Source organism: Nilaparvata lugens, chromosome 3, assembly GCF_014356525.2.
Source record: "Nilaparvata lugens isolate BPH chromosome 3, ASM1435652v1, whole genome shotgun sequence".
Taxonomy (NCBI): Eukaryota; Metazoa; Arthropoda; class Insecta; order Hemiptera; family Delphacidae; genus Nilaparvata; species Nilaparvata lugens.
This window is the reverse complement of record NC_052506.1, coordinates 12,171,985-12,188,017: the sequence shown is the minus strand read 5'-3', so window position 1 is coordinate 12,188,017 and position 16,033 is coordinate 12,171,985. Positions and strand designations below refer to the sequence as shown.

The 16,033-nt window shown below is 34.0% G+C and overlaps 1 protein-coding gene across 2 annotated transcripts in view; it reads right to left on the bottom strand.

The window, feature by feature from the left end:
- Positions 1 to 16,033, bottom strand: part of LOC111064566 (esterase E4) — a 53,463-nt gene that overhangs the window by 18,266 nt on the left and 19,164 nt on the right. The gene's annotated exons all lie outside the window — the stretch shown is intronic.

Below are 16,033 nucleotides of genomic sequence, written 5' to 3'. Positions count from 1 at the left end.
AGACGAAAAAGTTAGAAAATATCAAGATTTCAAGGATACCTTATTTATTAAGATTGATCGTAGAATAACAGAGAAATTAATTCTTTTCGTACTGCATGCATGACCATGAACAAAGAAGATCATCTGAAAAACATTGTAAAATCAGCTGGATCCTGGATGGCCATATGGAGCAAAACCGAATTTCAAAGCTTCATCTTAATTGGAATTAAAAAATAATGTAATATTGATGTTTAAATGGTGAAAAGAGGTCATGCATGCAGTACGAAAGTAATTGATTTCTCTGTTATTCTCCAATAAATTTCAATAAATAAGGTATCCTTGAAATCTTTATAAGATTTGCTAACTTTTTTCTCTTGTAAATTTTCTGTAAAGTGAACGGTTTTCGTAAAATTTGCCATCAAAAATTTGAAATGGCCGCCATTTTGAAAATTTACATCGAAAATTTTTTATTTTATTTTTTTAAGTTGAGTCTTCATGGCATAAATTGTCATGCCAAATTTCAGATCAATACAAAATTTCGCTCCTGAGATAAAAATTCCTAAGTGAAAAAACAAAATGGCAGCTATAAGGATAATTGCTGAGTCTTGGACACTTCAAATACGACATTCGTAGTCTCCTATCATCCAGGAATAATACCCTAAAATGTTTGACACTACTTCTGAAACACTCTGTATATTGCAATACATGAAGCTAATACATATATTAATAGATAGTATATTATGTATTAGCTTTATAGGTATGTACTACAAAGTACTAAGTACTTCCACGTATTTGCCTCATAGGTTCTCTCAATAACCATCCTGGAAAGAAACCAAGTGTTGGTCTGAATAATACTTCGATTTATCTTATTATATTAAGCGAGCAATCTCTGTATATCTGTAAATAGTTGGTTATTTATATATTTGTATTTATGTCCAACGGATCTCAAAAACGGCTCTAAAGATTACCACGAAAATTGGAACATTGTTGGTTTATGATATAAAAATTCGATTGCACTAGGTCTCATCCCTGGGAAAACTCGCTGAACGCCATTAAAAGGATAATTCATCCTTGGAAAAACAGCTGAGACTTTCATCGTCTGTGGATGATAAAAAAGTGAGTGGGCGAGTGCGTCTGTGAAAAATCAAAATATCTCATCCCCGAAATTCATAAGATGACTTATAGCCAGCTTTAAAATATAAACATGATCATTATAAAGAATTGTGTTCTGTTTATAAATAAAATATCGGGGCACCGAGCTTCGCTCGTTTTTTATTTATTGATAAACAGAACATAATTCTTTAAAATGATTGGGGAAGGACAAACAGGCACAGCCCAAAACTGTTTCTTCCCCGAATTTTTATTTATACACTATAAATATTCAAAAAAGTACGTTATGTTCCCTACACTTGAATTCAGGTCAAATTTTCGAAACAAATTTAACAACAAAATAACACTCACTAATCACTTAAAACTGTAAAATGATGATTAACTTTCAAAATTATGATATACTCTTATTTAGAATGATATACCATGTCATGTCTACAAATCAGATTATGTTGATCAAATAGATTAAAATTTCTAGAATTATATTTCTCGTGAATAAGCTGATTGATTGCAAATAGTTGATCAGCTGAAAATAATTCTGTCTCTCTTCCACACAGGCACTCCACATCTTCTGTTATCGACAGACGACGAAATTATTATCATTCTGTTTTCCCAAGGATGAATAATTATTATCCTTTTTCATGTCCTTCAGCAAGTTTTCCCAGGGATGAGACCTAGTGCAATCGAATTTTTATATCATAAAGCTACTATCTTCCAAATTTCATGAAAATCGTTTTCGAGATCCGTTGGACATACATAACCAGATATTCAGATAACCATAAATATACAGAAATTGCTCGCAAAATATTAGGATAAAAATGACGAGCAAAGCTCGGTGCCCCGATATTATTCCATTTAAACGTACATTGTAATCTACTTATTATTCGTCTACTTCTATTAGACAACACTATATACAATATCAGATGAAAGTAATTAATGAATTATTTTCCTTCCTCAGGTATCTTAAGTAGTTCCGAATAAAATTATTCGAGTTTGAAAAATCTTAGAATTTATATATTGTTGGGATTCATAATTTGGGACATAAATTCAAATAATATTCTGAATATAACTGATCATCTCTTTTCGAATGAACTGAAACTTTTCTCTTAATTTTAAAGTTTTTTTTTATACTGTAGTAGTAAAAGTTAGTTTCAGTTTGATCACGGCTGAGTAAATGAGAATTCTGTAGAAATGGAAAAACTTCTTAATACTTTCTACTCTTTTCTTTTTTCTCATTTCTCTTTTTGTTTTCTTCCTTGAGCGAAATATTAGAGAAATTCATTCATTTCTCTTTTTCTGCCAGCTATTCATTTTTAAAAAGCTCAACCCTAGTAATATTACGATGCAAGAGATGAAGTTCTTTCATGATAAGGCGAAGGGAAGTCTTGAACGATTCAAAATATTCAGAACACTTTCATTTTCTTATCACGATTGATAACGGTACTTTATCGCATTAACTAGGCCGAGGCTTTAAATTTCCGGAACGTTCTTTTTCTTGTGAATTTGGATGAGAAAGACAGCAACCGTGAGATGCTGGATGCGAAAGGGTGCAGATGAAAAACGCGAGATTGGTAAAAAATGAAAGCTCTTGAGGTGGGAAGGAAAAGTTCCCTGAGGGCCTCTCAGCCCATTTTCCGGCCTGCATCTAATCACACGCTGCCGGGAATTCATTTTGCCGCCATTAGTGGCTCTCTCTCCCGCCACCCTCATTACACTCTCTCTCTCACACACACTCTATCTCTGTCTCTCTCTGGAGGGCACGAACCGAATTCATGGCACAGTACGCGTCATTAAGCGATTCACTCGAAATATCGAAACTCTTTCCTCACCCACCAAACGCGAACTCGCATCTAGATCTTATTAACCAGAGCGCCGGATTAAATATAAAGCACCCTTTTCTCCACCTTCTCCTCCTCCTCCTCCTCCTCCTCCTCATCCACTCACAGAATTTAATGAGAAAACCACTGCTAATAGAATGCCCGCTAAATAAATTTGTACTCTAGTTCTTTCCCTGTCAAGGGAACCAAATCCAATAAGGAGTTGATTCTTCATAATGTGAGATGTAAATGGAATCCTGTTAAGGCTTAGGTGAGACTTTTCCTAAAAAACACAATCTTATAATTCCTGGCTGATAATGAAGAAACTTTTATCATCATCATCTTAATAAAGCAGAACAACCCCTTCATCCAAATTCAAAATCTACTCAGGTAGGCTGCTCTGTGAAAGTCAATCTAATATTCTTTTTTTCCTGTAAGACCATATTCAAAACACTCCATCTACTCACAGTTCCAGCGATATACTTCCTGGAAGTTGTTTCTTTTGTGTTCAAAAACAAAAATATTTTTGATGCTAACCGAATTTGTCATACTAAAGCTGGGTTTTCATTTGTGCATATTTTTATGCCGTGGTCGACCACGTCAGGGTGAGGATCTCAGATTGGGTAGATTTAAATTTGTCTAAATAACCTAAAAGATTATGTTCAATTATGTTTTAATGGAAGAGGTTGAGATGATACTTTTTTATACTTTTAAAAGGCAATATGTTGATATCATTAGAAATGTTTGATTCTTGAATAATAAACACAAATAATGAAAAGTTATTTGATCAGCTGGTTTAGCACACTTGAAATTTGGACAATATGAATGTCAACAATGCTTGTCGTCGTTGACTGTAAAAATTTACGCCCAAACGAAAATGCACCTATATAAAACACGAGGTTAAAATACAGGCTTATTCCAGTTTCCTCCTATTCATAGACTGACTCTCCTCAAAATGGGACTCAAGTGTTTTAATTACATTCCAGAAGATATAAGGCTATGTAGCAGCTATAAGTTCATATCAAAGATAATTAGGGCACTGGTAGAGGCTTGTCCTTATACCATTGAGGAGTGTTATGAGTGTTATTTATGTGACACCGTTCTTGAAATGACATGTTGTATGCTACTTGAGGACTGATCAGAATTTTTGGCTTCACACAACAAAAAACATAATAATTTGGCCGAACGTAGTGAGGTCTATGTTATAACTCGGATTTTCTATTGTCTGTCTGTATGTAACGCGACTACGGCCAAACGCTTTGATAGAATTCTATGAGATTTGGCAGGAATATTCCTTTTTCAACTGCGCATCGATATATAGGCCTACACAAGGTTTTTTTTAAATTTTGCATTTTAAGGATAATATGAAAAGAAAGGAATTCCTCCATACTATGATATCACTATATATATCATCTACTTTGAAGATAGCACCAATCAGACTATAGAATTATTCATAATCAATCAGCTGACAAGCGGATTATTCATTGCATGCATTACACAGATATCTGGCCGTGTCTATTAGGTAGGGTTTCAATATTTTCTATGATGCGTGCCCATCAGTATCAATATTCTCACATTTGCAAAACAAATTAAATAGGTGATTGAAAATAAACTGAAAAATGATTAAATTAACTAAATAATGCTGAAGAAATTATAATATTCTTGATTGAAAAAAATCAATTTTAAGTAGTTGAGAAATATCTTTATCAGATGGAAAGATTATTACGGAACTGGATAAATTATCATATGGGATACAAATTCAAACGTGAACTGAGTTTATTAACATAAGTTAGTTTTTGATCTTGGAGAAAACAAATAACAGTTTTTAAAAGTAAATTATGATTCAACTGTGAATTGTGATTCAGCTGAATCAACTAGAACAGATGACATCAGATACTAGTGGATGAAAATACTGCGTGAGGTCAACTGTTCACAAAACTACTAGTAATAATATCATCAACATCATCTTAATAAAGCATAACAACCCCTTTATTCATATTCAAAATCTACTCAGGTAAAAGGCAATCGAATAGTCGATTATAGTATATAATTTTATTTCAGTTTTGCCTACTCTGTTTTTGTCAGACATTTCTTACTATAATAAATTAAACCATGTAAATAACTCCTTTGGACCTGGCAGAATTTCTCTATTGGTTTTCTAAAACTTTGAAAACAGAGGGTGCTGATTCAATCCTTATTCCTTTTTCAGTACACTTTATCTATTAGCTACAGTCGTTTTCTTTCTCTCAGGCACCCCTCTCTCCCATCTCATGCCATCCACTCACTCATGTCAACGGACAGTAACAATTCGTGAGTTTCGAGCACGAGCTCACGCTGTTGGGAGGAAACTCTTCTCCAAACTTGAGTAATAATTCAAATCCAGCACAGTTTGGCAACTCACGCTACAGTAGTGTTGTTTTGACCAGCAGATCTGGCTTATGCACTTGAATTTGACAGGAAAGAGAGTCGACTCAATTTCTTTCTCTACTTGAGCCCATAATTTCTTCATCTGCAGCCTGCAGTATGGCAACACAGAAAGAGTTCATTCTCAATTTGAAAAATACACTTTTAACCATGAATTTATTTTCTCAATATAATTATGGAGTGATCCGTGGTCTAGTGGATAGAGTGCCTGCGTAGCAGAATAGAGATCCCGGGTTTCAAACCCTCTCAATACCAAAAGTTTTTTAACCAGATCACTCCTGTGTTATCGGATGGGCACGTTAAACTGTCGGTCCCGGCTGAAGTATGACAGTCGTAAGGCCCATTGACGGCTTAAATTATATATTCAGGCGGTGGGACCTTCCCGCAAGGGACTCCCCACCAACAAAAGCCATACGAATTTACTTTTTATTTTCTCAATCATCATGGTCTAGCTTCTAGAATTTTAAATTATTCGAAAATAAAGATATTGTCAAATTTCATTAAAAAGTTTTAGTGAAATTTGACAATATGTTTGTTTTCTTATTGACCGGGCGAAGTGAGGTCTAAGATTCAAGTCGACGGTTTGGCATTTCTCTTAATGTTTAAATGTTTATATGTTTTTTATGTTGCGCATTTACGGCGAAACGCGGTAATAGATTTTCATGAAATTTGACAGGTATGTTCCTTTTTAAATTACGCGTCGACGTATATACAAGGTTTTTAGAAATTTCGCATTTCAAGGATAATATAAAAGGAAAAAGGAGCCTCCTTCATACGCCAATATTACCGTAAAAATCAGACTATAGAATTATTCATCATAGATCAGCTGTCTAGTGGTCTATAATACTACCCGTTCAAAAACATCGAACATCTTGAAAATTGTATCTTTCCATCAACGTTGTAGACAGTTGCAGCCAGACCTGATAACAGCGCTCACACTCACATTCCGGGACGACACGTCACGGTACGATATAGGACAGAAAGCTCTATGTTTATTTAGGATTTTTTCTAGACATTTTTAATTGATAAATTATTATAAATTTTTGATAAAATATAACAACAGGTCAATGTAACTCACTGAGCGCGAGGTCTACTGTTCACAGAACTACTAGTTATGGAGTGATTTCACAACATCACCATCAATTCTACTAATTTCATTTAATTTATTCAATGAAACCAATCAGCTTTCAATTAGAACATAATCGACTTTTTAAAGAACTTAATTTCACGGGCTCTTCACCACACTGAATAAGAAACATGACATTGATGTAAATTGAGCATAACTATAGAATAGAAAAATAATCATGCAAATGAGACTGCAAGATACACAATACTCATATGCATTGCTGAACTGGAAATTTGTATTTATAAGAAGTGTACCAAATTTATCATTTAAATATGAAAGGACTTCATTATTTAGTTGTATGGTTCAACAATATTCCATTTTGATCATGAATATTCATTTTGAATATTTCACATTCATCATCATGCAGAGAAAACTCGTCATAGATAACTTGAATACTGTACTATTTTGTCTATGATTCGTGTGTTTTTGTAAAAGTTTTGAAGACTGTGTTTCTTGTTTTAAACTACATCTTCCCATTTTTAAGCTTGAAATTTACTCGAATTAGAAAAAACTAATTAGTTTTTCCGATGTTGATGTTATTCTTGATATTCTTCCAATTATTTCACATGAATGGAGATCATTCAACTCTCTAGAAAATCAATCAATATTGAAAAGAAGAGAGTGCTTTTCAATCAACCTCTCGTAGGAAATTATTTTATTTTCGTAGAGTAAGGTCAGGGTGAAGTACTAGTAGCCTAAATCTCACATATAATGTTTAGGGTTTAAGATAAAATGGTATTTCTCCATTAGTTTGATATTTCCCCATTGTTAAGTTTGCCTAGAGCAGCAACTCATTCTGAATCGACACTTCAAACTATGGTCAGATGGTCAGTTCAAGATTATTTTCTTCACGGCTATGTGGAAATTGGGTTAATCAAGTTGAAAGCTTTGGAAGTTCCAAGCGAATCCAATTTTACTTTGAAAGCATAATAAATATTCATTTATTCCTTCAATGACAGGTTTGAAACTGTTCATTATCATTCATTTCATTGACTGTATCTGCATCCCAGGAATTTAAATATTTAGGTCACTCCCAAACGTTCGTATGTATTTCAACTTCAAAACAAATACTTTGGCACTGCGATTAGGAACCGAAATTACGGAAAATTAAAATTTAAATCCAGTAAGTTATCCAGATCTGTTTTGCTCGAAAATGTGGAATAATAATAGTTCTAAATTTGTTATTTTTAAAGACTATATTTGACGGAAATAAAATTGGAGGTATTAATCCTTTCCCTGCTCACTGATCGCAAGTAGACTAATATTTATAGTTTCCATGAAACGAATAAATTGCTAAATTATACTCAGTAAAGAATGGCGCAAAGTAATGTCCATTAAGAATTAGTTATTTAATATTGTTTGACTATCTATACTTCAGGCGATTATTGGTGTTTATGAGAATCTATTTATGTAAAAGCGAAATGGCACTCACTCACTGACTGACTGACTCACTCACTCGCAGAACTAAAAATCTACCGGACCAAAAACGTTCAAATTTGTTCAGTTGGCCCTTTAGAGGCGCACTAAGAACGGATTTGGAAAAATTTCCAAAGATACGCCCAAAATCTGCGTTTTTCCAGCGTTTTACTCTGCTTTATCGAGAACAAATGAACAGAAAATGTTCAAATTTAGTACAGAAGCTCAGCTAGGGTGTAATGATATTGTGTTAGAAGGAATTTGCAATAATGTCAAAGATACGCACAAAATTAGCGTTTTTCCAGCGTTTTTTTTTGCGCTTGCTCAGCTTTATCGAGAACAAATGAACAGAAAATGTTCAAATTTACTACAGAAGCTCAGCTGGGATGTAATAATGTTGTGTTAGAAGGAATTTGAAATAACGCCAAAGATACGCCCAAAATTAGCGGTTTTTTGCGTTTTCTCAGTTCTTTCATCAATAGATAGAAAATGTTCAAATTTATTACAGAGGTTTAACTAGGGTCTAAAAATTTTGTGATGTGTCTTTAATATTTCATCAAAGATACGCCCAAAATCAGCGTTTTTCCAACTTTTTCTCAGCTTTTCTGCGTTTTCTCAGTACTTTGACATTCTGATGGAATGAAGCATGCTCAAATGAAAAATGCAGGCGAGCGAAGCGAGCCCGCTGATCTCATTTTTGGACGATCCAGTCGGGGGTCCAAGGGGCGGAGCCCCCTGGCTAGACGGATATGGCGAGCGAAGCGAGCCTGACGGCTAGTAAATCTATAAGCAGACACTCTAAATTCAGGCCAAATAAGACTTTCCCGTGAAGTTTGTGCATAAAGTTTGGCAAATTGAGAATTAATTTCTATTTCAGGGCTTCAACTTGATTCTTCAAGACCAGCGATAAGTTTCCGATGCTCGAGGAAGTTCCAAAAAACTTTCTAGCGTCAATTCGCTTCATAATATCTCATTAAATATTTGAATTTATACCGTGAATCAAGAGTAAAGTTTTGCGAAAATGAGATAAGTTTTCTGGATGGGATGAGAGCTGTGCAGTGTGAGCCACTTATATGAAGCACCTGCGTGCGCTGTGTCATGCAATTTATTACTATGAAGTCTTAGTTAACTATTTGCTTGAATAAAATTTAAACTTGTACTTTCACAAGTGTCTCAAACTTTATACGGTACCTTGAGTACAAAAATTTTTTTGCTTTCTCCTTTCTACCTGAGAAACTCTCTTATCACACAAGTGTGAAGTGAGTAAAAATACAACTAAACTCAATACAGTATAAATTTCAAAGGAAGAATTCCTTTGGAAAAATACTCTTTCATGAAAACAAACTATCTTTGACATTGACTTGGGGCGTTACAATCAGATGAACCGTTCTCAAAAAATACGGAGCGGTAAAGTAAAAAAATGCAGACCAAACCTAATTGACCCTTCAACCAGAAATCCTGTAATCGATAATAATTATCAGGAGTTTTTACTGTACCAACATCTCGAGATCTATTTGATTAATTTTCGTTTTTAAAATGCCGTACCGTACTAAAAATCCTTTCCCATGATTTTCAAAATGAATATAAATCGTAATAAAATTTACAAATCGATTGCATTTATTTGAATATTGTTACAGACAGAATCCTATTATATTAAGCGAGCAATTTCTGTATATTTATATATCTGGTTATTTATGTTTAACGGATCTCGAAAACGGCTCTAACGATTTTCACGAAATTTGTAACATAGTAGGTTTATGATATAAAGTAGGGATGGGTATCGACACATCGATGTTTAAAAACATCGATGTTTTAACATCAAACATCGATGTTTTTAACATCGATGTTTACTGTTCGATGTTTTTCACTTATCGATGGTTTTACCTAGACATCGGTCATCCGATGTTTTTCCCAACTAAAAAGTAAAAACAATTCTAATCTTTTAATTTGATACAAGTTTTTTTTTATTTTTTTGTTTGAAGAGGATTATCTTGAGAGCAATAAGCAATAGTAACAGAATTACAATCATTATCTCTATCATATTAGTGTAGTATTCTGTTTAGTGTTTTTTTGTGAATATAGATCACTCTTGTGAAAGATCTCGCATAAGTTTTGATTTCCAGCAGATTGCTATTTTTATTTTTCAATCAGGCTCTCTGTATTTTTATGTGAGACTGTTGGATACTCTTGAAGATTTACATTACTTCTGTGGCCCGTGTCAAGGTTAGATAGTTAGTTATTTAGAATTGAATAAGAGGTCGGATTCTTTGTTTCTTAGGAGAAAGAGTTTTTTCTTACTACAATTATTTCCTCAACATGTGTTTAACACTAATTAATCTAGCTCTGTAAAAGAGGTCCTCGTATTGTAAGGAGTGCAGATATCCATATAAAAAAACTTAATCCATTTTCATTTCCTAAAAAATCTATCAGGTATTGAATGAATACGATATGAGTTACAATGATTGCTAAAATTAGCTTAGGGTGAAATTTCAAGACCGAATCCTCAAGGATATCCCGAGAGGTTTCAGACTAAACCATGAAGATGACAAATCTTGTGAACTAGAGTTGATGTATCTTTCTAGTCACAACCTGACTTCAATTATTCGAAAGACTGTTACTTGAATACCACAAGTCCAAAATTGCTGTGATTCCAGTTAGTAACTGTTGAAATATTGGAACAATAGCTCCAGATGAAATTGTAGTCACTTTAGAAGCTCTTTTTGTGCTCTACAATCTGAGATCAGGTATAGCGATCTATCTCATATTCCAGGTACACCTGACAACAATGCTCCTTGTATTGTGAAAAACACCTAATTTTCAGCTTCAAGCATCATCACCAACTACATTGTCCTCACATTGATATTTCGCACAACGACTAAAGTTCTTGAGATTATGTTCTATGAGAATCACCCGTAAGGTACACTTCATTTCAGTATTTCCTAGTGGAGAGGCGCGCTTAAGGACACCTCAAGGATCAAAATTTCAAACACATAACTTTGACACAATGCTCAGATATCATCGTACTACACTTCATCCTTCTCGGTTCGTCACGGCGGTTCAAAATCATGCATAATAAGTCAAATTCGGTTGAAAAATGGAAAATTTATTGTTGAGTGTACTTAAGCCCATATTCCAATACACAGAAAATGACCAATTTCTATATTCAAAGTTGCATGTCTTGTGAAATACTTCTGATAAAATTTCCAAATCTAGTGAGAATGTGAAAATTGTCCCCCTCTACCCACTCCAATAAATAATACTTTCGATTCCAAAACCATTTGGAAGTTAAGATTTTAAAAATGGCGATTTCAGTTTTTACATTTTTTTCGTAATTTTACTGTTGATCAAGAGTTTCTAAAACGAGTCTGATACATCATAGAAACTCACAATTGATTAAAAATTGTAGATAAATTCATCCTCTAAGAGGTCAGTTGCCTAAAATCCATCTTGAATCACTTTTCGCTATCATAGAACTGCCAAAACCGTTAATATGAGAAAAATATCTACAATTTCCGGATTTTTTTCAACAATCAAATCTCACTTTACTCATTTTTTTCATGAATTGTTTACAGCAGATGAAATAGAAAATTCTATTGTACATTTCAAGATCATGTAATAATTTTTATAATAAGGGGTTACCGAGATACATAGCTTTGAATATAGAAATTGGTCATTTCTTATGTATTGAATATGAATAAGTACCTACACTCAACAATAAATTTTCTATTTTTTGACCGAATTTGACTGTTGATGCATGATTTTGAACCGCCTTGGCGAGCCGAGAAGAATGAAGTGTAGTACGATGAAATCTGAGCATTGTGTCAAAAGTAAATTATAAGTGTTTGAAATTTTGATCCTTGAGGTGTCCTTAAGCGTGCCTCTACTAGGAAATACTGAAATTAAGTGCATCTAACGGGTGAATCTTACCCATGAACTTATGTCATTGTGCGAAATATCAATGTGAGGACAAAGTAGATGGTGATTATGGTTGAAGCTGAAAATTAGGTGTTTTCAACAATACAAGGAGCATTGTTGTCAGGTGTACCTGGAAATCTATATGACATAGAGCGCTCTACCTGATCTCAGATTGTATAGCACAAAAATACGCCTAGAGGGATTTTGAAATATACATCTAAATTGTAACAATCGGAAGATATTGTTGATTAAAAAATAAAATTCATCAAAATTGATTTTTTTCTTTAAATTTTACTCATTTTTGAAAAATTATAACAAAGTACTCATTGGAGATAGAGAGTTCCGAGTGATCTCATTTTTTTCAGAATTATATAATCTGGGAGAGATTTGGCAGAAATAGCTGAAAACTTGAAAATGAGCCGAAAATACAAGGTTTTTGGGCTATCCTGTATCTAGCACAAGGAAATCTTGCATGAAGAAATTGGTTCTGGACTTCTCTTATGTACCCAATTAATATATTAAGAAATCAGAACTACAATATAAATTGCAAGCACACCACCTTTTTTATGTCTATATTGACTGTATATACTATATTTTATGTCTATACAAATAGTATCATCCATAAAAACGTAGGGCGATAAACGATGTTTAAAAACATCGATGTTCAAAAACATCGATGTTTACTGTTCGATGTTTTTCACTTATCGATGTTAGGATGAAAAAACATCGATGTTCAAAACATCGATGTTTTGTCTTTCGATACCCATCCCTAATATAAAGATTTGATTGCACTAGGTCTCATCCTTGAGAAAACTCGCTGATCGACATTAAAAGGATAATTCATCCTTGGCTGAAACAGCTGTGGATAGTAAAAAAGTGAGTATGTGAAAAATCAAAATATCGCATCCCCGAAATTCATAAGATGACGTATAGCCAGCTGTGAAATATAAACACGATCATTTTAGAGAATTGTGTTCTGGTTATCAATAAATAAAAATAACGAGCGAAGCTCGGTGCCCGGATATTTAACTCTGAATTGATGAATCAATAGTATCTCTAATACTTAACACATTACATTACAAGATAAGAAAACATCGGTCAACCCAAACACCTTTTTCTGCTTTCGTTTCGTAATGATGATTTGTTCAGTATGATGCCTACATAAATAACTACATAATACATAACCTACATGTATAAGCCCTATAACCAGTAATAGACTCGTATTTGCATAATGGAGGGATATGAGGCGAAATGTATCCAAAAACATTGATGATGAATTATTCAAAAATTGAAATTTTCATGTTTGTTAGAATGTATCATTTTAACTGACAGCAGAAGGAAAAATATTTTTATAGAATGATACACGGTACATCAGTCAATTAATTTGTCCTTAATGCAATTATAATAATGTGTTACAGTTTTAAAAATACTGTATAGGCCCTACAGTATTTTAGGCTATCTACTAGAGTGAGGTCCACGTTATAATGGCAGTGTTTGTCAATCATTGTCTATCATTCAACAAAGTGGATAGCGCTATCTCTTTCTCGCTTTGCTCTGCTGTCAGATCGTCTTTTAACAATGTAGAATTATTAATTAATTAACAAAACATTTCATCCTAATTATGAAAATTTATTATGAGATTATTGAAAAATATAATTTCTTGCTTAATAAAATATAGTTGATTATTTTAAACGAGAAAGAACATTTAATATTACATCAATAAACCTGTATCAGCTATCGTCTTTAAAAAGCATTGAAAAGGCAGAGGATCGGCAACGTTTTTCTCCTAACTTTCTCCACTGCCATTATAACGTGGATCTTACTATAGAACTAGGTCGAAAACAGTAGGTACTGTTGGTAGGTACGATATTGAATATCCTGAATTATGGTAGTTGTAGACATGACTCATATAAAGTATATGAGAAGCATTTGTTTTGTTTGAAATAAAATTCATTCTAATATGGTTCGATCATAATTTCAATTATTCAGTGGTTATAAATATGGAACATCTCATTGCATTGTTGCTTGATTCAACGACTATTAATAACCACTCAAGATTGTAACAATAACATACAAAACGTATGATGAATAATGTGTAAATGTATATAATGTGATTCTGATTGAGTAAGCTGCCCACTGGAAACTAAGCCTGAGTTACATATTTGGTAGCAGCTACTGTATTATTCATTTGATCCAATTACTCCAGCAGCAGTAGTAGGATATATGTCAGATTCTATCAAGGCCCTTCAGACGATCAAGATTGATGATGGACTATATTTTGAAGAAAGGCTCTGTTCACATTGTATCAATCATCCCAAGTTTCTAGGGATGGCCAAGTCATGATCACTCTTCCATGCTATCTTCATTCTATTCCGACTTTGGTACGTGAATTGAATTATCAATTATTATTGAAGTCAGCTGAGAAATGATAAAAGTTGCTCTACTGAAAATTGTGATAAATTCCATCCACAAAAGCATAGGCCTACTATTTATAAGGAAGATGAGAATATGTATAACTCAATTACTGTCTTATTTTTACTTTCCTTGCCCTATTACCATAGGTAAGGAAAGTATTGCTTTCCGAAAAAATTAAGGTACCCCAATTTCTAAATTTCTATACGTTTCAAGGTCCCCTGAGTCCAAAAAAGTGGTTTTTGGGTATTGGTCTGTGTGTGTGTGTGTGTGTGTGTGTGTGTGTGTGTGTGTGTTGTGTGTGTGTGTGTGTGTGTGTGGTGTGGTGTGTGTGTGGTGTGTGTGTGTGTGTGTGGTGTTGTGTGTGTGGTGTGTGTGTGTGTGTGTGTGGTGTGTGTGTGTGTGTGTGTGTGTGGTGTGGTGTGTGTGTGTGTGTGTGTGTGGTGTGTGGTGTGTGTGTGTGGTGTGTGTGTGTGGTGTGTGGTGTGTGTGTGGTGTGTGTGTGTGTGTGGTGTGTGTGGTGTGTGTGTGTTGTGTGTGTGTGTGTGTGTGTGGTTGTGTGTGTGTGTGGTGTGTGTGTGTGTGTGGTGTGTGTGTGTGTGTGTGTGTATGAGTGTATGTGCGTCTGTGTACACGATATCTCATCTCCCAATTAACGGAATGACTTGAAATTTGAAACTTAAGGTGCTTATACACTATAAGGATCCGACACGAACAATTTCGATCAAATGCAATTCAAGATGGCGGCGGCTAAAATGGCGAAAATGTTGTCAAAAACAGGGTTTTTCTCAAAAACGGCTCCAACGATTTTGATCAGATTTATATCTAAAAAAGTTATTGATAAGCTCTATCAACTGCCACAATTCCCATATGTGTAGAAAATTTCAGGAGCTCTGCCCCATCTATGCAAAGTTTGATTTTAGATTCCCAATTATCAGGCTTCAGATACAATTTGAATAATGAATTTCAGGTGGAAAGGATTGAGCATAAAAATCCCTGCAATTAATGTTTTGTAACATTTTCACCTAAAATTGAAAATAAGCTCAAAATTTGAGAAAATGTTATTATTTCAATTACAAGTCCGAGAAAATAAGATTATTCAATATTGCAAACTGTTGGCAACTGTTGATTCTATTAAATCATCCACTATTAAGAGATAGCAGACTTCGTGTGTCTGCAGCGTTATTGTCCTGTCACCAGCTGGCTCAGATCTTTGAATAGTAGACTTGAGATGCGCGTGAATACTAGCGTCAGTTGATCAATTAACGGCAAGGGAAATTGTGTGAGTGCGCCACACCAGATTTTTTCATTCATAGAACTTGTTTAGAAATACGTTAGTGAGAAAACGAGGGTTATTTTCGATGATCGAGAGAAAATTGCTCGTAACTTTGTTATTTTCTCTTTTACTGCGGGTTCTTGGCATGATTGCACAAATGATAAGAGATTCAAACACTTTATTAGTAACGGAATGAATGGAATAATATCGGAAAAACATATTTCCAGACACAGCGCAACAAACTCAAAGTGGAAAATGGAATCTTCTGCTCAATGGAATGTAAGCAAACGTTGGAAAACAAAATAATTCAAAGGAACGAATCCCGGTCACGTGGACTGTAGCGTGAAAATCTGCCGCTTTTCTTTTTTCAAACGTGTCTTTCGTAAAAATCAATATCTATAGCAATAAATTCATTTCAACGCCGCTGTCATACACAATAATATTGTATAGACCTCGCTCTGCTTTTAATGGGGAATTCATTGAACAGCTTCAAAACTTTTTAAAGAATTGGTTCAGTATCTTGATTTGAAACACATAAACATTTGAGATTATTTTATCAAT